Raw genomic sequence first — 24,908 nt, 5'->3', positions numbered from 1 at the left:
GACGGCACTAGGCCGTACACCGCAGTACAGGAGACAGGCCTCTCTGCAAGGACCACTCCACACTCCGCCCACCCGATCCTAGCAGGCACCCGGGTGGCGCCACACCGTAAGAGTCCACCAGGGCCGCGCGGCTCTCACCTTAGGAAGGGACAATGAATTGCGCTCTTTCGCGTCTCCAGGCTCTCTCTCCGCCACTGTTCTGTGAAGGCTAGGGGGGGGCCTCGAGCAGTGTCCAGAAGGGGAGGGGTCAGTGACCATCCAAGGTGTCGCCTCCAGGTGTTCAAGTGTGGCTCGGCAGTGGTCAGCAGCAGGGAAATTAATTCCTATGCGCGCAGTGTCTCCCCCCTCACAGCTGTTAACTGTAAACACCAGTGTGCGTCCAGGAGGATTCGAGGTCCAGCTCAGCACCAGCCACCACCGCAGGGGAGCGCCTCTCTATGGGCCCAGGCAGTGTGCTTTATGCAGGTTTTATCCGAAGGGGGGGTTCTGAGACAGTAGTCCAAGGCCCCACAGGAGCCCTGCTCGCGCTCGTGAGCCCGGGCGCTGACAATGCCCACAGTCCGTATCACGTCAGGCCGCCACAGCGCCGGAGTGTCCCGAGAGGCGCAGTCTCTCCCGAGGCTCAGATACGCTCTCTGGCCAATGCGGGTGATTCGGCTACCACCGGGTGAGCTGTGCACGGGACGGCCTCAAGTCGGGTGACAAACGCCGGGCAGCGGACAAATCGAGATCCCCGGTCTGCGGCCCGGCTCCCTGGAGGTTTCGTCTTTGCACTTGTTCCACCTGGGCTGTCCAGGATCTTCCGAATCTCCCGTAGCAGGTATCGGAGGTGTCGGCCGTTGTGTGCCTCCTTTTTTGAGACTTTTGCTCCGTTAAATCAGGATAATGAGCGGATTTTCAAGGTGATGGCGCTTAGCTCCTCTATCAGGCGACCGCCATCGGCAAGCACCGCCCTCTGGTGCATATCTTATTAAGTCTAATATCGTCTGGTTGTAGTAGTATGTTTTAGAAAGTTTGATTTAAATGCGGAAGTAGCCAAATAAAAGTCGAGGTGTTCATAAATCACTCTGTTTTGTGCTCAGACGGTCAAGAAAGTAAAAATATCTGACAGTTAATTCATATTGTGCAATGCTAAAATACCTACGTACAAAAAGTTACTTTTAATTATTTACTTTATTAAACTGTTCAAGTCATGTCCTTACCTTAAGACGACTTCTGATCATAAGAACCCTAAATCAGTAATTAGATTCTCTGGGAATTGCATGACTCATGTGACTTCGTTGATATTCGTGGCTGCATTAATTCGAAGGCACCGGGAGGCATCAATTGAGTGTTAAGTATGGTTACAATTATGAGAATTTTGTCTGCCCGGGTCTCAACTCTCTATACAATTGACGTGGAAGTTAATTAAATAGCTACATCGCCTCCCTTCAGTATGACCTATCTACAAACAAGGCAATGTTTCTGGAAACGTATTTAAATAAATACAGCGTGTTCTGAAAAATAAACAGGCTTAAGGCTTATTCACCAATACGCTCTAAACCAGCTATTAACATGTTTATAAGCAATATATCCCGAGCAGTTGCAATCCGCGTTAGGAAAAGCAATAAAGAAGAAAAAGTCTTTCAGTATCAATCTTCTTCTTTTAATGTTCTTAAAATGATATTTCTTCAGATCTTTAGCCTTTAGCCAACACGTGTTTCGTCTACAGCAGTCTATGCTGATAGACTTCGTCAGGGCTAGAACATACAATAAAATGTAATTACTAATCCATGTATAATTCATATCACACACTTAAAACCAAGTAATTAACATTTACAAATCACCTCAACTTATCTCTCACGTTGAGTGTTTACAAAAAATGGCAAGAGTCAATTTCAAGTATAATACCACTATCTACATTTGTGTATACCACCAAAACCGTGCAACCAAAAGTGAAAACAAAAGTTCACCTGAAGTGTAAAGAAAGAATAAAAAACCATAAAGAGAAGTGCAAAGTAAGATCCAAAAGACCCTCTTTCTACTTATAACGTGAAAGTATACCGTTGTAGAGTACTCATTATAAAAGAACACCCGTGAAACAACGTTCAAAGCAGATCGCAGTAGAACCAGACTAGTTAAAGGAATTTTAATGTCAAAATTCTAGGCCTCAATAGGCGTAGTATGCGGTGAAACATGGGATGATTAATCTGACTGCTCACCTGTCTGATTGTTAGAACTAGATCTGTATTTCTGATTGGATTTATCCCATAGACAAATTCAATATCACTCGCTGTAGCAGAAAAATAAAAATTACCAATAGCACTATGTTGTAATGTAGGGTATCTAATAGTCTAAACGAAAAAAAGCCAAAGTATAAAATACTCACTAAAATCTTAAAAGGACTATCCAGTCCAATGAAGTAGCAGAATGAAATTAATGTTCTTGAATCGCAAACCCACGTCTGGGTTGGTCAAATCCCACAACTAAATCGAGGGAAACATAATAATGCAAGCCTTAATTTAGTCTATTCAGGGAATCTCATATTTTATTTATATCGAGATTTATACTGAGTTCAAATCATGTGAGTCCGTCGTAGACTAACCACATGATTGGTAAAATCGTAATTCATAGCAGTTAATTAGAATTTAAAATATAAAAACCTCATGTTTGTAGGGTAACTAGAAATTAGGTAGCACGTGTAGTACTAAACTCTCGCATATTTACTTGTATAACGCCAAACATTCATCATAGCGCTAGGGATATTGCACAAACTAATGGTGCAAAAACTGAACGTAAGTACAGCACACTCCTCGTGGTCTTACCTGTGTGCAGTTGAATCTGTATCTCACGAGTATTCCGGGCGCGGCGTTTAGCACCAGCGCCATCTTTGAATATCCATTTATGCATGGTCTCAAAGATAGAAAAATAGAAAAAATAGAAAAAGGACCAAACGTTTCACGGGTGTTCTTTTATAATGAGTACTCTACAACGGTATACTTTCACGTTATAAGTAGAAAGAGGGTCTTTTGGATCTTACTTTGCACTTCTCTTTATGGTTTTTTATTCTTTCTTTACACTTCAGGTGAACTTTTGTTTTCACTTTTGGTTGCACGGTTTTGGTGGTATACACAAATGTAGATAGTGGTATTATACTTGAAATTGACTCTTGCCATTTTTTGTAAACACTCAACGTGAGAGATAAGTTGAGGTGATTTGTAAATGTTAATTACTTGGTTTTAAGTGTGTGATATGAATTATACATGGATTAGTGATTACATTTTATTGTATGTTCTAGCCCTGACGAAGTCTATCAGCATAGACTGCTGTAGACGAAACACGTGTTGGCTAAAGGCTAAAGATCTGAAGAAATATCATTTTAAGAACATTAAAAGAAGAAGATTGATACTGAAAGACTTTTTCTTCTTTATTGCTTTTCCTAACGCGGATTGCAACTGCTCGGGATATATTGCTTATAAATGTCTCATATGTAGTTTACTACATTGTTTTTGACGCTGGATAGACGTCACTATTGTCCCTTGTAGCAATATTGAGAATTGATTTAACTTAAATATTAGACATTTGTGTGCAATTTGAAGAACCTTCTATCTTGTCCTTTTTCAAAAAATTTTGTACGCAGGTTCATTGCTGCCTTTTGTCGTGACTTATTGGTCAAATATACTTTACAAAATATGTGTTCTAGAATGGAGCGAGACAAAGTAGCTGAAAATCTTTTCAGCAGTTTGAAGGCAGGAGTGTCTATCAATAAGGCAATTAATATTGGAATAGCTAAAACTAATGAGGGACTTAAAGCAAAATTCATTAGATTAGAGAAGCTGAAGAAGCTTGAGATTAGCAAATGGTGGGACGGAGCCACACTCAAAGAATATCAGCGGTTGGAACGTATACCACGTGGTCTCCGTTCGCAATTGTTTCCAACTTATGATGACCTAGAAGAAGATCTATTGTTGATCTGGGATAAAGAACTGTATGGTAATTCTATGCGACTCATGAATTTACTGATTGAAAATTGCGAAAGAAAAGTAACTAAGGCCATTACAGAGATAGACATACTTGAAAAGGAGATTGCTGACCTCAATATAGTGGATGGCACTAAGAAGAATTATGAGATTTTAAAATCTTTCTTAGAGAAATTTGAAGAAGACATTAAGCAAAGGAAGGCACGTAAATTAAAGCGTGATGAACAGGACTATGCCGATGGTAGAGTATATACCTTTGCCAAACGATATGATGGTTTGGTTAAGCAAGATAGGGGTCAAGCTGGCAACAAACCATTAGTTTCAGATAATGTTAGTGTAGCTTCTTCTAGTGTTCTCTCCAGTAGTGAGGATGAGAATAACAGTGAGACATCTAACAAGAGTTTGGGAAACCAATCGTTTTTAAAAGAAGTGCAAAGAATAAGAATTGGCAACAAGGATGTCAATCAACGACAATGGGGATCAAGAGAGGATATAAAAACAGGACCACAAGAGGCAAGAGGGGCGGCAGGAAATGTAAGCGGAAGGGGACATTACAATACCCGCTCATGGGGGAGGGCGAACCAAAAGAGTTAGAAATCAGAGATGATATTCAGGTGATGAATTTGTCTGGTAGAAGTCTATCTAGTGATGTCACTTCCCTACTGAGTAAAGGAATGAATTTTTGTCCTACTACTGTAGGTAATGTTAATGACATAAGAATTGATGTTTACAAGTTTGTAAGACAGTTAAAACTGAAGAAATTCTTTTCTGTGAATGAATTTAATAAAAGCACACCAGAAGAAGAAATTGTGTGTGGAGACATGACAATCCATGATATACACAACACTAGATTATTGTTGTCTATCACAGAAAATGAGAATGACCCAGTAACCATTCACAAAGTTCTACAAGATCTTGATTGTTTTACTACCTTGAATGTAGATAGCGGTTTAAAAGATAGATCAAAATGGACCCCACAGTTACCAAGTGGAAATAGCATTGATGCATTTTCTAAGAGTGTGAATCGTGAATTGGATATGTTGGAAGACAGTATGAGAAAAAGAAAAAGACCTCCATGTTTATTGTACAATCTAAATACTAAAGATAAACTTGCACTCAATAGTTTGAGAAATGATAGTGCTTTAACCATCAGGCAGGCAGATAAAGGCGGCAACATCGTCATCATGGATAAATCTAAATATGATGATGAAGTATTAAGCCAACTTAGTAATGATTTATGGTATAAGAAACTCTCATACAATCCCATTTTTGAAGTTACGAATGTCATCAATAGACATCTTAAGGAATGGCACACATTGGGTATTCTCAAGGATAGTGAGTATAAATATCTACTGGTTGATCGACCACGCTATCCTTGCTTGTACACCTTACCCAAGGTTCACAAAGATCCTATTTCTCCTCCTGGTAGACCAATAGTGAGTGGTATTGGGGGTCCTACCGAAAGACTATCGGAATTTGTAGATACTTTCCTGCAGCCCTATGTGTTAAACCTTCCGTCTAATATTAAGGACACAAAACATATCCTAAATATTATGAATGAATACATCTGGGAACCTAACATGCTCTTTGTGACACTAGATGTAGTATCACTTTATACGAATATTGATCATCAGAAAGGGTTACATGCCTTACGACATTTTCTATATAGGAGACCAGTGGAGTTGTTGGAACATACAGAGATGCTTTTAACTATGTCTAAGCTGATTTTGGAACAAAATGTGTTCCTTTTTAATGGAGTGTGGTATAAACAAATGTGTGGTACTGCCATGGGTTCCAGATATGCGCCGTCCTTTGCCTGTCTCTTTATGGGATGGTTGGAGGCGGTACATATCTGGGGCCCTGGGGGCTGCCCTTGGCATGATTTTATCTGCTACTATGGACGATACATAGACGATTGTTTTCTAATTTGGACAGGTGGAGAGACAGAATTACTACGTTTTTTTGATTACATGAACAACAATGAAGCAAATATGAAATTCACCATGAATTACAATAAGGAGAGGATGATATTCCTTGATGTGGAATTTTTTATTGTGGAGAATAAGGTGTGCAGCAGACTACATAGAAAGTCCACAGCTTGCAACTCAATACTTCATAGTAATAGTGCCCACCCTAGATCCCAGGTGAATTCAATACCTTTTGGGGAACTTTATCGAGCACGTAGAAATTGCTCTAGAAATATAGACTTTCATCAATGTTTGGAAGAGATGGAACAACGTTTTTTATCCCGAGGGTATGACAGTAAGATTGTCACACGGGCCAAACAAAAGGTTACTAAATTGCCACGGGATATGACTCTAAAATCTAAAACTAGCAATAAGAATAAGGATGTGTCCACTGTACGCTTAATTACCAATTACAATACCCTGTCACCTAAAATAAACAAGATACTCAATAAATATTGGTTCCTCCTGACATCTGACCCTGGACTTCGTCCACATATTATGAAGCACCCTTCAGTGACATATCGCAAAGGAAGATCAATAAGAAATATCATTAGTCCAAGCTACCCTAAACAACAGCAGCGAGCCCCGAATTGGCTGAGCATAAAAAGCATTGGCTCTTTCAGATGTGGGAATTGTAGTATGTGTTGTAGAATGGCACATGGCCTACGCTGTTTTAGTTATAATGGTTCACCCAATTATAATATCACCACACACATTGACTGCAACACTACTTATGTAGTATATGCACTTATATGCAAGTGCAAATTAATCTATGTGGGAAGCACGATCAGGAGGCTCAGAGATAGGGTAACTGAGCATTTCAGGGCTCTGAAAACTCTTGACATTAGATACCCTATTGCGGCACATGCCGCTGAATGTGAGGCACAAGGAACACACCCCACATTTACTTTCCATGGCTTGGAGAATGTCCAGTTGGATGTGAGAGGAGGTAACAGAGAACTCAGGCTACGACAGAAGGAAGCACACTGGATTTTAAATCTTCGTGCCGTGGATAGAGGTTTGAATTTTGATAGTGAGCTTCAATATTTCCTGGGCTAAATAGGTTTTGTGTAAGATGCTGCTGTTTTAAATTTGTTCTTTGTAAAACTAGTGAAAGGCATGACTCACCCAGGCTAATCATATCTTGTAACTATATACCCATATATATGTTTTTATAAACATTGCCCCATATATATGATACATCGCTATTGTTGACAACTGTATGTATAACACAAATGTTTGTTACAATGAATGTGCATTGTTATAGTATTATAATTGCAAATGCCGATATAGGCCTGGCAATTTGAGTGTGTTTTTGCTTCCTATGCATGTTTTAATGAGACTAGATTAGGATCTTTATCGGGTCCCATGGAAAGGTATCGATGAACTTGACTAATCATTTTGTGACACACGAAGCTAATATCTGGGAAATTGGTAACCTTTAGTAATTACATTCTTATTCTGTTTTCTCTCTTTTTACCTTTTCGAATTTCAGTAATTGTCCAGTTCACTTCACGAAACTCCGTTACAATAATGAAAGAAAAAAATTCTTTTAGTATACCCACAATTTTAACAAATAAAGTGAATTGTTTTACAAACACTATTTAGTGATATAAAAATTAAAAGTTTCCCGTTAAATTCGTAAATACAAGATAGCGCGGTAAATAAACGCCATCTTGGATCAGGAATACAACTGATTAACGTTTGGTCCTTTTTCTATTTTTTCTATTTTTCTATCTTTGAGACCATGCATAAATGGATATTCAAAGATGGCGCTGGTGCTAAACGCCGCGCCCGGAATACTCGTGAGATACAGATTCAACTGCACACAGGTAAGACCACGAGGAGTGTGCTGTACTTACGTTCAGTTTTTGCACCATTAGTTTGTGCAATATCCCTAGCGCTATGATGAATGTTTGGCGTTATACAAGTAAATATGCGAGAGTTTAGTACTACACGTGCTACCTAATTTCTAGTTACCCTACAAACATGAGGTTTTTATATTTTAAATTCTAATTAACTGCTATGAATTACGATTTTACCAATCATGTGGTTAGTCTACGACGGACTCACATGATTTGAACTCAGTATAAATCTCGATATAAATAAAATATGAGATTCCCTGAATAGACTAAATTAAGGCTTGCATTATTATGTTTCCCTCGATTTAGTTGTGGGATTTGACCAACCCAGACGTGGGTTTGCGATTCAAGAACATTAATTTCATTCTGCTACTTCATTGGACTGGATAGTCCTTTTAAGATTTTAGTGAGTATTTTATACTTTGGCTTTTTTTCGTTTAGACTATTAGATACCCTACATTACAACATAGTGCTATTGGTAATTTTTATTTTTCTGCTACAGCGAGTGATATTGAATTTGTCTATGGGATAAATCCAATCAGAAATACAGATCTAGTTCTAACAATCAGACAGGTGAGCAGTCAGATTAATCATCCCATGTTTCACCGCATACTACGCCTATTGAGGCCTAGAATTTTGACATTAAAATTCCTTTAACTAGTCTGGTTCTACTGCGATCTGCTTTGAACGTTGTTTCACGGGTGTTCTTTTATAATGAGTACTCTACAACGGTATACTTTCACGTTATAAGTAGAAAGAGGGTCTTTTGGATCTTACTTTGCACTTCTCTTTATGGTTTTTTATTCTTTCTTTACACTTCAGGTGAACTTTTGTTTTCACTTTTGGTTGCACGGTTTTGGTGGTATACACAAATGTAGATAGTGGTATTATACTTGAAATTGACTCTTGCCATTTTTTGTAAACACTCAACGTGAGAGATAAGTTGAGGTGATTTGTAAATGTTAATTACTTGGTTTTAAGTGTGTGATATGAATTATACATGGATTAGTAATTACATTTTATTGTATGTTCTAGCCCTGACGAAGTCTATCAGCATAGACTGCTGTAGACGAAACACGTGTTGGCTAAAGGCTAAAGATCTGAAGAAATATCATTTTAAGAACATTAAAAGAAGAAGATTGATACTGAAAGACTTTTTCTTCTTTATTGCTTTTCCTAACGCGGATTGCAACTGCTCGGGATATATTGCTTATAAATGTCTCATATGTAGTTTACTACATTGTTTTTGACGCTGGATAGACGTCACTATTGTCCCTTGTAGCAATATTGAGAATTGATTTAACTTAAATATTAGACATTTGTGCGCAATTTGAAGAACCTTCTATCTTGTCCTTTTTCAGCTATTAACATGCCAGTTATGTTAGGTTTCTGACACTGTGTCATCACGTAATTGTGTTGCTGCACTTCAAACACTTCAAAGGGCAATGGGAAGGATGCTCGCAATTAACGAAATTAATTGAATACTGCCCACCAAATTCCAAATTCTCAACAGGGTTCTAAATGAAAATGATGTAATAGCTTCATGTAAACTACTGAAAACGGTATTGAATATCTTGGTAGCAATTAAAATGCATTACTATGCTACGAGCAATGATATCTTCTATGTTCTATATGTGTCCTCAAATACATTTTTAATAAGTTGCAATCAGTTTTCAGACAACGATCATGTATATACACGGGAAATAGATACGTCGAGCAACAGTAAAAGAAAAAACACCTGATAAACATATTTTGCTCATCCGAATACCCTAGAGAACCATTGGTTTTCAAAATGTTATGCGGCAGAAAAGGATTAGAAAACTTTAACGGCCACATGCATCAAACGATTTTGGAGTCGCAAACGGTGCGAATCAAAAAATTCGGCCGTTTGCGATTCCAAAATCACTTTTTGGTATGCATGAAACAATTTTTCTGAACAGGCAATTTTTTGCATTTCCTAAAAATGCGATTGCATTTAAGGAATCGCATTTGGGCGATTCCTTAAATGCAATGAATGAATGTTTTCAAAATTGCGTATTCTGAAATAGGAGGTGCAAATTAACACGAGGTTGACCCTCGTGTTAATTTGCAAAAACTTTAAAAAATGCTCAAAAAATCATTTTTGAAAGTGTCATGTTACACACACACATGTCCTTTGGACATGTGTGTATGAAACTTGCACTTAAAAACACATTTCAAGGGTGCATCAAAAAAATGGAATTCGCAAAATAAAAAATTGCAAAAAGGCATTGATTCCTATGGGCCTCTAGGCCCATAGGAATCAATGTAATGCCATTCCTTAATTGCGATCCGCAATTAAGGAATCGCAAATACCGAAAATTAAGAAATCCTAAAAACTTTTAAGATTTCTGGATGCATAGGATTTTGCAATTCCTAAATGGCGATTCCTTAATTTTCGCAATTTAGGAATTGCAAAATCCTACAATGATGCATGTGGCCGTACATCTTTATCTGGCACATGCATCAAGCAAAATACTCCTTGCAAAAATTGCGATTCTTTAAAATAGCCGGTAAGCGACCGCAAAACAACACTTTCCAATGCATCAACCCAAATAGTGAAAAATCAAGAGAATTGCAAAAAATGCCCCGGCAAAATTAGCAATTAGCAAAATAGCGAATAAATAATAGCTAAAACTAAAATTGCTCCTGCCAATAGCTAGTAATGAATCACAAACCAATGCATCAGAAGTCGCTAATAGCGATTTATCAAAATCGCTATTTAGCAAGAGCAGAATAAGGGGAATATCAACCAGGTAAAGTTGAGGAAAAAAAAACAGGTGCAACCTATCTGAAACCCTTTGAAAGTGCATCAGGAGACACTGCAAGCCATTCACAATGGCAGCCCTCTATGTGCTTGCAAGGAGGATGAGGATAAATGCAGCAGGCCAGCACAGGAGGAGAAGGATGCAGGAGAGGGTATTCCGAGTGCGCACAACATTGCTGGGCCAAAATGATGAAGAAATCTACGATAAGTATCGTCTGAATCGTGCAATGATAATGCGCCTAATTGCAGATTTGGAACCCCTACTGCAGCACCAGACCCATAGGCCCAATGCCATACTTGCACACGTCCAGGTCCTATGTAGCCTGCACCTACTGGCGTCAGGCAGCTTCCAGGGGGTCGTATCGGTAGCAAGAGGTGTATCACAAAGCGCACCCCCACGCTTTTTCCGCAAATTCCTTGACGTGATGAGGACAATGATCCATACCAACATCACCTTCCCCTCAACCCCACAGGAGTTGAATCGACCAAACTGGAGCGCTATAAGGTGGCTCAATTCCCACATGTCATTGGATGCATATACTGCACGCATGTCCCCATCTGTCCCCCTCAGCCAACGAGTACATCTTCCATAACAGGAAGTCTTACCACTACATCAAATTCGAGGTAATGTGCAATGCTAAGCATATAATAACGGACATCGTAGCACAATTTCCCGGGAGCACACATGACTCGAATACATTCGCCACAGTGCCATCCACAGGTGTCTGCTTGCCAGTGAATTTGGAGAGGGACACCTACTTAGTACACACATATATGTATTTGTTACATCATTTTACCAAATGTGATTGCATTACTGCGGCTAAACCCTTTGCTTACCACCCTGGAACAGCGCTACAACGCTGCACACATCAGCTGCGAATGTGGTCGAAAGGACATTCGGAATACTAAAAAGTCACTTCAGGATCCTTCATAAGACTGGTATTGCTTTACAATACAATCCCGAAACCTGCTGCAGGATTGTGGCAGTATGTGCCATGCTGCACAACATTGCCACAAGAAGAGGCATACCAATCAATATGGATGAGAATGACAATAATGGTGATGACAATGACATGCACAACACCGCCAAGCTCATGTGGCAAACACAGCTGAAGGTCACAGGAGACGTGCACACATCACACAACATCATTTCTGAGGTAGGTAAGAATGAACCATCACAAGATATCGTGGATTGCATAGGTTGATTAAGTCAAAATAAACTAATTAACTACACTGGAGGACAATCACAATGTTTATATGGACCATGGTTACGCCACCATGGCCTAACAGGTGGATATACATGGCTAGCACCTCTTGCCACGTACCCCCAGCCCCCTGTCGCATGACTCTGCAACATCAGCCTGCTGTGTGCTTGTGGATGTTGAGCTGCGCAAACTGCGCCTCCTGTTAGTGCTCACTGGATCAGACACAATACTCAGGCTCAATGCCTCCTCACTGCCATTCTCCCATTCCAAGTTGCTGGCAATCACAGTCCTAGACTGGAGGTGTTCCACCGCAGTGGTCACTTGGCCTAGGGCACTTGCAACATCCCCACACAAATGGCCTAGATCAATTTGTAAAGACACGGAGTGCTGTGCCAATACTGCAGTGGTAATGCTTAGCTTGGTTTTGGCCCTCGTATTAGCTGACGTACGCAGCAAACTCTGCCAATGCCTCCGACGCTTGGAGTGTTGTCCTGCAAGGATGGCACGGGTGAGCTCCTGTAGGCTAGGGTTTGTCTGTCGGTTTCCCTCCGCAACAACTGTAGTGAGCTCAAGCACACAGTCCGACGTAGTGCTCATGTTTTTGGCCAGCCTGGAGATGTGCATGTTGATGGTGCCCATTTGTGTCCCCTGCAGGTGCTGCACACGAAGCATCTGTGACTCAAAGCTGCCATATATATTTGGAGCCTGTTCTACATCGGCCAAAATGCAGCTCCTGGGCCTGCGCCGTTGTCCTTGACCGAGCTGTGCTGGTGTTGGAGCTTGTGAAGGGACACGTGGCTGGCTGGAGACTGTTGTGGGTGCTGGAGTCGGCTCTGATTCCATTACTGAAAAAAAGATAAACAATTGGTTCTTTCGGGTGCGATGAATTTCTTCAATTATATCTCATTTGAACACAACCTATTCAATTTTTGTAAACTAGAGTTAATCAAAACCAAAAATGGAATCCAAACAATCTAAAGAGTTTGCAAGTTACTTTATAGATTGTATTCATTTATAAATACTATTATTTCAAGGCAAAGGTAAAAAGGCTGTCAATTTCACACATGAGTGCATTGGTTGATAATTTGTGACAATAGGTGCTCAGTGCGATTTAGTGATTTAATGGAGGAAGCCATGGTGAGCACGCTCTTCTATGGGTAGTACAGTAATTTTTATGCACAGAACCATATCACTTGCCTGAACGAAACAGGTTTTTACCAATAAGCTGCTTCTTATATATGAAAGTTACACAGTGATGTCACATGTCCTCTGTTTATCAAATATTGCTAGAAACAACAATGATCCCGATTTTCATAAATACTTTGCTGTGAGTGCGTATAGCAGTCTATCCTAAGACTGAATTTAAGGAGTACGTCAAGAGAACTCTAAGGTCTCTATTGTAATCAGGGGGTTATTTCATTCTTCTCACATGGACCCGGCATTACTCAACCTGTGGGTGTCAGTATTTCAGGAATGCACCAATACCCTTGGATTACAAGTAATTACCCCTCAGGAATCAGGAAAATAATACAGAAATTGGAGTGACCAATGCAATTTCCTCATGATATTTCCCAGTTCTAGTTCCAAGAAAAACTCAGCACCAAGAGATTATTGGCAATCTGCATTAAGTCCCTCATGGGGGCAGAAGTTTCCGCTCAATGGAGCAGGCTTTCATACTTCTTTTTAGTTCTGAACATTTTCTTTAATTTTAGACCTATCTCATTTTTGCCATTTCAGACCAAGTTTAGAGAAAGATATGCAAATTCTCAGTTGACTTCATTCTTGAAGATAACCAGCTGCTTGATGAGACCCAACCAGGTTTTGGATCATCTCATAAAATGGAGAGTATACTCCTCCTCACAAATAATGGCCGTAGAACCATCTTGGAACAGAGCAGTTCAGAGTCTTGCATGAAATACCCATTGAGCAACTCGTGTATATTGGTGTCTGTGGTCACACCTTGGAATGAATCAAATCTTTTTTAATGAAGAGATCTAACTGTGTATTCCTTTCCTCTTTTCACTCAGCTCCTTTTAATTATCCTTCTCTGCAAGCCCCCACATCTCCTTCAACCACACCACCGAACCACACTGGACTGACCACAGATGAGTCCACTTCACCTTCAAGAAACCCACCACACACAACCGCACCCAACAGCTGCCACGCCGCTGCTGGGGCAAGGTCACCAAGGACCAACTGACAACCACCCTCGCCCTGAGACTACCCGCCGACCCCAACACTGCCGCGACCAACCTCAAACAGTGGATCAATGACTGCGCCAACACCCTCGCCCCTCTCTAGATCTCCACAACCGACCACACCAACAAGAAAGCCACCTGGTTCACCGAGACCTCAGGACATCCAAGCGCACCTGCCGGAAGCTGGAGAAGAAATGGCTCCACGACCGAACACCAGACAGCCACTCAGCCCACAAGAACGTCACCCGCAGACACCACCAACTCATCAGGACCACCTAGAGCACCGCCTTCAAGGGCCGCCTAGACAGCAACGCACACAACACCAAAGAGCTCTTCAGCATCATAAAAGAACTCTCCAACCCCAGCTCCAACGCTAACGACATTCCACCATCACAGGAGCTGTGCGACTCCCTGGCCACCTTCTTTCACAGCAAGATCACCAACATCCACGACAGCTTCAACTCCGTCACCCCCGCAATCTCCACCCGCACCAGCCTCCTGACCGCCTGCTCCACCGTCAGCGACGAAGACACCATCAAAACCATGAACTCCATCCACTCCGGATCCCCATCCGACCCCTGCCCTCACCACGTTTTCAACAAAGCCAGCACAACCATTGCCCCCCACCTCCGGAAAGCAATCAACATCTCCTTCGAAACAGCAGCCTTCCCAGAAAGCTGGAAGCACGCCGAGATTAACGCCCTACTGAAGAAACCCAAGGCGGACCCCAGTGAGCTCTAAAACATCCAGCCCATCTCTCTGCTCCCGTTCCCAGCAAAAGTGACAGAGAATATTGTCAACAAACAGCTAACCCGCTACCTCGAAGACAGCAACATCCTGGACCCTTCCCAACCCGGTTTTCGCAGCAACCACAGCACCGAGACCGCCCTCATCAACCGCCACCGACGACATCAGGGTCCTGATGGACATGGGAGAAACAGCCACCCTCATCCTCCTGGACCTATCAGCAGCCTTCGACGCGGTCTGCCACCGCACCCTATCAGCACGCCTCCACGACGCCGGAATCCAAGAGAAGGCCCTGGCCTGGACCACTTCCTTCCTCTCCGGCAGAACCCAGAGCATCCGCCTCCCCCTCTTTCGCTCAAAAACCACCAAGATCATCCGCGGCGACCTCAGGGATCCTCCCTCAGCCCGACGCTGTTCAATATCTACATGGCACCGCTCGCCCACGTCGCTCGACAACATAGCCTCAACATCATCTCCTACGCCGATGACACCCAGCTGATCATCTCCCTCACCGAAGACCCCCACACCGCCAAAGCCAATCTCCACAGAGTAATGAAGGCTGTCGCCGACTGGATGAAGCACAGCAGACTGAAACTGAATTCAGACAAAACGGAGGTCCTCATCCTCGGACCCACCCCATCAGCCTGGGACCACTCCTGGTGGCCCACATCGATAGGCACTGCCCCGGAACCCACCGACCACGCACGCAAACTGGGGGTCATCCTCGACCCCGCCCTCTCCATGACCAAGCAGGTCAACGCCGTCTCCGCGTCCTGCTTCAACACCCTCCGAATGCTCCGCAGGATCTTCAAATGGATCCCCTGACAAGAAAAACCGTCACCCAGGCCCTCGTCACCAGCAGACTCGACTACGGGAATGCCGTCTACTCAGGAACAACAACCAAGCTCCTGAGACGACTACAACAAATCCAGAACGCCTCGGCACGACTGATCCCCGACGCAGCGACATCACACCCCACCTGAGAGGCCTGCACTGGCTCCCCGTCAACAAGAGGATCACCTTCAAACTCCTCATCGACGCACACAAAACGCTACACAACACCGGACCTACATACCTCATCGACCGACTCAGCTACCACACCCCCACCAGCAGCCTCCGCTCTGCCAGCCTCACCCTCGCCTCAGTTCCTCGTATTCGGAAAACCACCGCCGGCGGCAGATGCTTCTCCTACCTCGCTGCCAAGACCTGGAACGCTCTCCCTACCAGCCTACGACAGACCCAGGACCTGCTGGCCTTCAGAAGACTTCTGAAGACCTGGCTCTTCGATCAGTAGCAGCCCCCCCCCCCCTCATGGGTATGTAGCGCGCTTTAGAAATGCAGTGATTGATTGATTGTGGTGCTCCTCAAGAGTCATTCCTCAGCCCCACTATATTTAACGTATAAGTAGCACCCCTGGTGGTTGTGATTTGATCATATTGCTTCTCTAGTATAATCTATGCTGACTATACACAGATTATCGTCTACATTGCGAACAAGTTAGGGAAAGCACAGAGACTATTTGCTGCTTTTGGTAGCAGAATTGATGTACAACAGCTTTTTGAAATTGTACTTTGATAAGTCAAAGATACTGTTTTACAGATCCAAGTATCCCAGCTGGTGCACTAATTGGTTGCACAATGAATTAGTGTCTACTCCTCCTCGTAATACTTGCACTAGAAACATGGATCTGTTTGTTTCCAGTCTCCCTTTCACTCCATGAATCACAAATGTAAAACAAAACCTTATGCCATTTTGGAGCAAGCGTAATGAGTGATGCAAAGCAATAAGTATAGGCCTCCACCATGCATTACTGGAGTTGTGTCAGGCTTACAACACAACTCCAGCAATGTGTAGGTTTTGCGCCAACAGATACATCAAATTTCTGACGCATTTCTTAATCCTTGCGCCATTGTGCGTTGTATTGTAAATATGCAAAACAAAAGTTGATGGACAGAATGCAGAACAATGTCAAACATTCACCCCAGTACAGAGATCTGGGCCTAAATCCATCGTTTTTTAGCACTCCACACCACCCCCGGTCAGACATGGCCATATGCAAATCAGCCTTGACCCTGTGCCTCATGGGAACAGTCCAGCCCGAACTGCCAAGCCATTTCTTTCCTGGACCGGAATCAAGCATCCTAGGACCGGTTTCTGGCTATCAGCCGTCTTCAGCCAGGATAGCTTAACTCCAGGGTTGTGGAGAGCATGGGACTCACGTCTGAGCATACCCATCCCACTTGGGGTGACAAATGCAAAACAACAGTTGATGGACAGAATGCAGAACAATGTCATACATTCACCACTGTACAGAGATCTGGGTCTAAATCCATTGTTTTTTTGCACTCCACACCACCCCAGGTCAGACATGGCCATATGCAAATCAGCCTCGACCATGTGCCTCATGGGAACAGTCCAGCCTGAACTGCCAAGCCTTGTCTTTCCTGGACCGCAATCAAGCATCCTAGGACCGGTTTCTGGCTATCAGCCATCTTCAGCCAGGATAGCTTGACTCTAGTGGTGTGGAGAGCATGGGACTCACGTCTGAGCATACCCATCCCACTTGGGGTGACAAATGCAAAACAACAGTTGATGGACAGAATGCAGAACAATGTCATACATTCACCCCAGTACAGAGATCTGGGCCTAAATCCATCGTGTTTTTGCACTCCACACCACCCCAGGTCAGACATGGCCATATGCAAATCAGCCTTGACCCTGTGCCTCATGGGAACAGTCCAGCCCGAACTGTCAAGCCATGTCTTTCCTGGACCGGAATCAAGCATCCTAGGACCAGTGTCTGGCTATCAGCCGTCTTCAGCCAGGATAGCTTGACTCCAGTGGTGTGGAGAGCATGAGACTCACGTCTGAGCATACCCATCCCACTTGGGGTGACAAATGCAAAACAACAGTTGATGGACAGAATGCAGAACAATGTTATACATTCACCCCAGTACAGAGATCTGGGCCTAAATCCATCGTTTTTGTTGCACTCCACACCACCCCAGGTCAGACATGGCCATATGCAAATCAGCCTTGACCCTGTGCCTCATGGGAACAGTCCAGCCCAAACTGCCAAGCCATGTCTTTCCTGGACCGGAATCAAGCATCCTAGGAACGGTTTCTGGCTATCAGCCATCTTCAGCCAGGATAGCTTGACTCCGGTGGTGTGGAGAGCATGGGACTCACGTCTGAGCATACCCATCCCACTCGGGTTGACAAATACAAAACAACAGTTGATGGACAGAATGCAGAACAATGTCATACATTCACCCCAGTACAGAGATCTTGGCCTAAATCCATCGTTTTTTTGCACTCCACACCACCCCAGGTCAGACATGGCCATATGCAAATCAGCCTTGACCCTGTGCCTCATGTGAACAGTCCAGCCCGATTCAATCAATCCTGGCTGAAGACGGCTGACATGCCAGAAACCGGTCCTAGGAAGCTTGTTTCCGGTCCAGGGAAGGCATGGCTTGGCAGTTCGGGCTGGACTGTTCCCATGAGGCACAGGGTCTAACTGATTTGCATACGGCCATGTCTGAAATGGGGTGGCAGAGTGGGCTAAAGAACGGTGATGGATTAAACCCAGATCTGTTGACTGGGTGTGAGTGTTTGATTGGTTCAAATGCTCCGCCCATCACCACCCCCTTTTGTACCGCTTTGTTCACCATAAGTTGGCAGGGTATGCTCAGACGTGCGTCCCTTGCTCACTTTGCCAATGGATTCAAGCAAGCCTGGCTGAAGAGGGCTGAAATGCCAGAAACCGGTCCTAGGAAGCTTGTTTCCGGTCCAGGGAAGGCATGGCTAGGCAGTTCAGGCTGGACTGTTCCCATGAGGCACAGGGTCAGACTGATTTGCAAACGGCCATGTCTGAACTGGGGTGGCAGAGTGGGCTAAAGAACGGTGATGGATTAAACCCAGATCTGTTGACTGGGTGTGAGTGTTTGATTGGTTCAGATGCTCCGCCCATCACCACCCCCTTTTGTACCGCTTTGTTCACCATAAGTTGGCAGGGCATGCTCAGACGTGAGACCCTTGCTCACTTTGCCACTGGATTCAAGCAAGCCTGGCTAAAGACGGCTGAAATGCCAGAAACCGGTCCTAGGAAGCTTGTTTCCGATCCAGCGAAGGCATGGCTTGGCAGTTCGGGCTGGACTGTTCCAATGAGGCACAGGGTCAGACTGATTTGCATACGGGATGTCTGAACTGGGGTGGAAGATTGGGCTAAAGAACGGTGATGGATTAAACCCAGATCTGTTGACTGGGTGTGAGTGTTTGATTGGTTCAGATGCTCCAGCCATCACCACCCCCTTTTGTACCGCTTTGTTCACCATAGGTTGGCAGGTTATGCTCAGACGTGAGTCCCTTGCTCACTTTGCCACTGGATTCAAGCAAGATTGGCTGAAGACGCCTGAAATGCCAGAAACCGGTCCTCGGAAGCTTGTTTCTGGTCCAGGGAAGGCATGGCTTGGCAGTTCGGGCTGGACTGTTCCCATGAGGCACAGGGTCAGACTGATTTAAATAAGGCCATGTCTGAACTGGGGTGGCAGAGTGGGCTAAAGAACGGTGATGGATTAAACCCAGATCTGTTGACTGGGTGTGAGTGTTTTATTGGTTCAGATGCTCCGCCCATCACCACCCCCTTTTGTACCGCTTTGTTCACCATAAGTTGGCAGGTTATGCTCAGATGTGAGTCCCTTGCTCACTTTGCCACTGGATTCAAGCAAGCCTGGCTGAAGACAGCTGAAATGCCAGAAACCGGTCCTAGGAAGCTTGTTTCCGGTCCAGGGAAGGCATGGCTCGGCAGTTCGGGCTGGACTGTTCCCATGAGGCAGAGTGTCAGAGTGATTTGCATACGGCCATGTCTGAACTGGGGAGGCACAGTGGGCTAAAGAACAGTGATGGATTAAACCCAGATCTGTTGACTGGGTGTGAGTGTTTGATTGGTTCAGATGCTCCGCCCATCACCACGCCCTTTTGTACCGCTTTGTTCACCGTAAGTTGGCAGGGTATACTCAGACGTGAGTCCCTTGCTCACTTTGCCACTGGATTCAAGCAAGCCTGGCTGAAGACGGCTGAAATACCAGAAACCGGTCCTAGGAAGCTTGTTTCCGGTCCAGGGAAGGCATGGCTTGGCAGTTCGGGCTGTACTGTTCCCATGAGGCACAGGGTCAGACTGATTTGCATATGACCATGTCTGAACTGGGGTGGCAGAGTGGGCTAAAGAACGGTGATGGATTAAACTTTTATCTGTTGATTGGGTGTGAGTGTTTGATTGGTTCAGATGCTCCGCCCATCACCACCCCCTTTTGTACCGCTTTGTTCACCGTAAGTTGGCAGGGTATGCTCAGACGTGAGTCCCTTGCTCACTTTGCCACTGGATTCAAGCACGCCTGGCTGAAGACGGCTGAATTGCCAGAAACCGGTCCTAGGAAGGTTGTTTCCGATCCAGGGAAGGCATAGCTTGGCAGTTCGGGCTGGACTGTTCCCATGAGGCACAGGGTCAGACTGATTTGCATACGGCCATGTCTGAATTGGGGTGGCAGAGTGGGCTAAAGAACAGTGATGGATTAAACCCAGATCTGTTGACTGGGTGTGAGCGTTTGATTGGTTCAGATGCTCCGCCCATCACCACCCCCTTTTGTACCGCTTTGTTCACCATAAGTTGGCAGGGTATGCTCAGACGTGAGTCCCTTGCTCACTTTGCCACTGGATTCAAGCAAGCCTGGCTGAAGAGGGCTGAAATGCCAGAAACCGGTCCTAGGAAGCTTGTTTCCGGGCCAAGGAAGGCATGGCTTGGCAGTTCGGGCTGGACTGTTCCCATGAGGCACAGGGTCAGACTGATTTACATACGGCCATGTCTGAACTGGGGTGGCAGAGTGGGCTAAAGAAAGGTGATGGATTAAACCCAGATCTGTTGACTGGGTGTGAGTGTTTAATTGGGTCAGATGCTCCGCCCATCACCACCCCCTTTTGTACCGCTTTGTTCACTATAAGTTGGCAGGTTATGCTCAGACGTGAGTCCCTTGCTCACTTTGCCACTGGATTCAAGCAAGACTGGCTGAAGACGGCTGAAATGCCAGAAACCGGTCCTAGGAAGATTGTTTCCGGTCCAGGGAAGGCATGGCTTGGCAGTTCGGGCTGGACTGTTCCCATGAGGCACAGGGTCTGACTGATTTAAATACGGCCATGTCTGAACTGGGGTGGCACAGTGGGCTAAAGAACGGTGTTGGATTAAACCCAGATCTGTTGTCTGGGTGTGAGTGTTTATTGGTTCAGATGCTCCGCCCATCACCACCCCCTTTTGTACCGCTTTGTTCACCATAAGTTGGCAGGGTATGCTCAGACGTGAGTCCCTTGTTCACTTTGCCACTGGATTCAAGCAAGCCTTGCTGAAGACGGCTGAAATGCCTGAAACCGGTCCTAGGAAGCTTGTTTCCGGTCCAGGGAAGGCATGGCTTGGCAGTTTGGGCTGGACTGTTCACATGAGGCACAGGGTCAGACTGATTTGCATACGGCCATGTCTGAACTGGGGTGGCAGACTGGGCTAAAGAACGGTGATGGATTAAACCCAGATCTGTTGACTGGGTGTGAGTGTTTGATTGGTTCAGATGCTCCGCCCATCACCACCCCCTTTTGTACCGCTTTGTTCACCGTAAGTTGGCAGGGTATGCTCAGACGTGAGTCCCTTGCTCACTTTGCCACTGGATTCAAGCAAGCCTGGCTGAAGACAGCTGAAATACCAGAAACCGGTCCTAGGAAGCTTGTTTCCGGTCCAGGGAAGGCATGGCTTGGCAGTTCGGGCTGGACTGTTCCCATGAGGCACAGGGTCAGACTGATTTGCATACGGCCATGTCTGAACTGGGGTGGTAGAGTGGGCTAAAGAACGGTGATGGATTAAACCCAGATCTGTTGACTGGGTGTGAGTGTTTGATTGGTTCAGATGCTCCGCCCATCACCACCCCCTTTTGTACCGTATTGTAAATATGGCACATCCATGGTGGGACAAGGGTTTCCCTCGCAGGCACAAGGAAACTAGTGCATTGTTGCATTAATGCACTAATGCGTCAGTTTCTTGTAAATAAGCCTCCTCTTAATCCTGTTTTCCTCTCTAGCCCCAGGATGCCCCATTTTAGGATTACAGTTTACACTCTTTAACTGTTGAACAATTGGCAGGGACAAATTGAACCAGGTTCTGCCTGGTGGAAGGGTCCCGGAAGTCACCCTTCATAATAATGGAGGTGGTATCACTGCATTCTTCATAATACTAATTTAGTTGAAAACTGCTATTTCCAATGATATCGGTTTTATGAGCCCTCTTGTAATGTGATGCTATGATCTTTGTATGTTAAATAGTTATGCATGGGCCATACTATCCTTTGAAAAATATTTTTTTCATTTGCCTATATCTTTAGAACCCATTGACTGATGTGCACCATATTTGGCACAAAGAATAGACAGTTAGAGGCATATTTATGAGAGCCTTGCGTCATGCTTGCGCCACGTAACATTGTACATGCATGATGCAAACTTCAAAGTCAGATTAATGAAGCCACACAAAGCCACTTTATGTGTCTTTCAATGGCTTAAAAATCTGGAGTAAGACAACTCAGCACAAATCGATGAGTTACCTTACTCTGTGCAAGGGAGGCTTCCCTGGGTGTTGTGGTGGGTATTCCCATGCAAATCCTATGGTTTTTGATGGATTTCCAGGTTTATCTGGAAATGTGCCAAAAAGATATGCCTCACGAGGAGAGGTGCAACGGCGAGAAATATCTTTATTTATTCCCTTTCTTTGTGTGTTTCATCCTTCAGGGCACAGGCGCTTCCAAAAGAAATCTCTAGCAACGTCTTTAACCTCAAAGAATGCATCAGGTATGTAAATAGGGCCCTCAGACCCACTCTACAGTTCACTTTCTGGACCTATGGAAAGACTCTCAGGGAAGTGCCTGCTGCTGTAGCCCTCTGTGTACAACACAAGACTACTTTGCTGCACCTGGAACCCTCCTAAGCCTGCCCTGCTGATTGAGAACCCGAGAGAAGACCAGTACCTATCTGCTTGTTGATCCGCCCATGGTGCATTGCCTGTCAGCCTGAGTTCACAGTGGCTCCCACTACGTTCTTCTTCATAGCAGCAAATCCTGTTCAGCGGTCGTTGACAAAAGGGATGTCCAGCCTCCTCGAACTCTCATCACTACATCCTTCTGCCTCATCCTGCTGAAGTTTTTCAACTTTGAAAAAAGTGACTAAGTCCGAATGTCAAACTCCTCACCGCAGCTTCATCCAGTGGCTCCCTGACAACAATGCTCTCTCCTTAGACACCGCCTGCAGCCTTACTCCACTGAACGTTACCTTCTCAGAACACTTTTATTGACAAATTTTCTAAGTTTAAAGGAAAGTGCCGATCAGGCCCAATCCACTCCTTTTATCTGACCCGCACTCCAAGAGTTTGGACATATTTTTTTACTTTGACTTGGTCTCATACAAATTGTTGTTTGTGGTTGGTGCTTTGATCTTTTAGGTGCTAGTTTTTAAATTTGTACTTTAAAATTCATAACTCCTGTTCTAATGAATGGATGTTTTTTTTTCATTTTGGTATCAAATAATATATTAAAATGTACATAATGTTCATAAATTTGTGGGATTTTTCCTATGTTTTGTTTCACTATATATCTAGTTGAGTGCTGCATAAATACTTTGCACATTGCCTCTAAGTTAAGCCTGACTGCATTTTGTGACAATCTACAGTGCAGTTTAATTTAGTGTTTATATGTGGTTCACCCTGCTTGACCAGGGCTCAATCCCCAGTCAACAAAGAAGCCAATTTCTCACAACACCATTATCCCACATATAAATATAGACTGGTGTATGTCATCAGAGTAAATTATGTCATTTGAGATGTCATGATTGATGTCAAAAATAATGTCGTAGAACATGTCAAAAGTGATGTAATATGTGAGGTCTTAAGCTGTGCATGGCTATAGTTAGTTCTGCAGGAGTCCCACAGGATTCCAGCAAAAATTGACACCTTTGAAAAATATTTTATTCCTAGTCAGATCTCTCTGGTTCCCCCTCCCATGGTGCCTAGGGGGCCAAGGCATCATTCCCTACCCTTCTTCTTCATATTACTTTTTTTAAACTTCAGGATGGGGGATAAAGTCTTGGAGTCCTGTAATGGCTGCCAATAACATTTTTTCTCATGTTGCTGGCTGCCAATCAGAGCTCTCACTGCCTAAGGAGTCTGACTCGCACAAGAGATGACTCAAGGAAAAATTATCCCTAGGCCAATCAGAGTGTTCTATTTTTTACTGCTTCTCCCTTGAGACTCTCGTGAGTTTTTAGCTGACTCAACTGTCCAGATATACGATTATTTTATAACCTTAATTTCTTCAGAACTACAGAACAGATTTACAAAAAGCACAATCTGCAGACCATGATATAGCTTCCTGCCACATTTGCCATAATAATGTTCAGCATTTTTTGCTGTTGCCCTGCCTAATGCAGTCTAAGGAAAATGAATAGGGGCTCTGCATTTATGGGCCCTTTTTTTTCTTAGCACTCAATTGATGGTACACCCTAAACTCTTCCACGCACAAACTAGATGGAATTAGCACCATTTAGGAAAGTTTAGCCCAAATTGGTCAAATGTTGCCAAAGTTATTAGAAATGTTTTCCTATTGAACAGCAAGTTATAATAATATATATGTCGAAGTCAAACACCCAAATGCGTCGAATATCCCCGTTACGTATGCACTGTTGGTGAGAATAAAATTAAAGGCATTATACCAAATGATTGTGGTGCCACATCCTTCATACCAAAATTCAGAGTAGCATAGTCGGTCATCAGTAGGTAGTTTTAGTTTGAACCTAGTTTCCTTAGGAAAAGTATTTTTTGTTTTGCCAAAAACGTTGGTGCCTTTTGATGAATCTTCTCAACATTTTCAAAACTAGTATGCCTTTGAGTTCAGCTGCTGAATTTGGCAAAAAAGCTAAATCTTGGTCCAGAAACTGTGATTTTTGTGATTCGTTGTAATCCATTCAATAATGTTTAAAATATTAAAGGGAAAACAAATGTATATATCTAGAGGCATGAACCCTTTGCAAATCTATCGGGGTACTTCATGGATTCACGCGCCAACAGCAAAGCAGTGCTAGTTGATCCCAACCTGATGGCCACCGTTT

Source organism: Lissotriton helveticus, chromosome 3_1, assembly GCF_964261635.1.
Source record: "Lissotriton helveticus chromosome 3_1, aLisHel1.1, whole genome shotgun sequence".
NCBI classification, from domain to species: domain Eukaryota; kingdom Metazoa; phylum Chordata; class Amphibia; order Caudata; family Salamandridae; genus Lissotriton; species Lissotriton helveticus.
Note: the sequence above shows the minus strand (reverse complement) of the source record.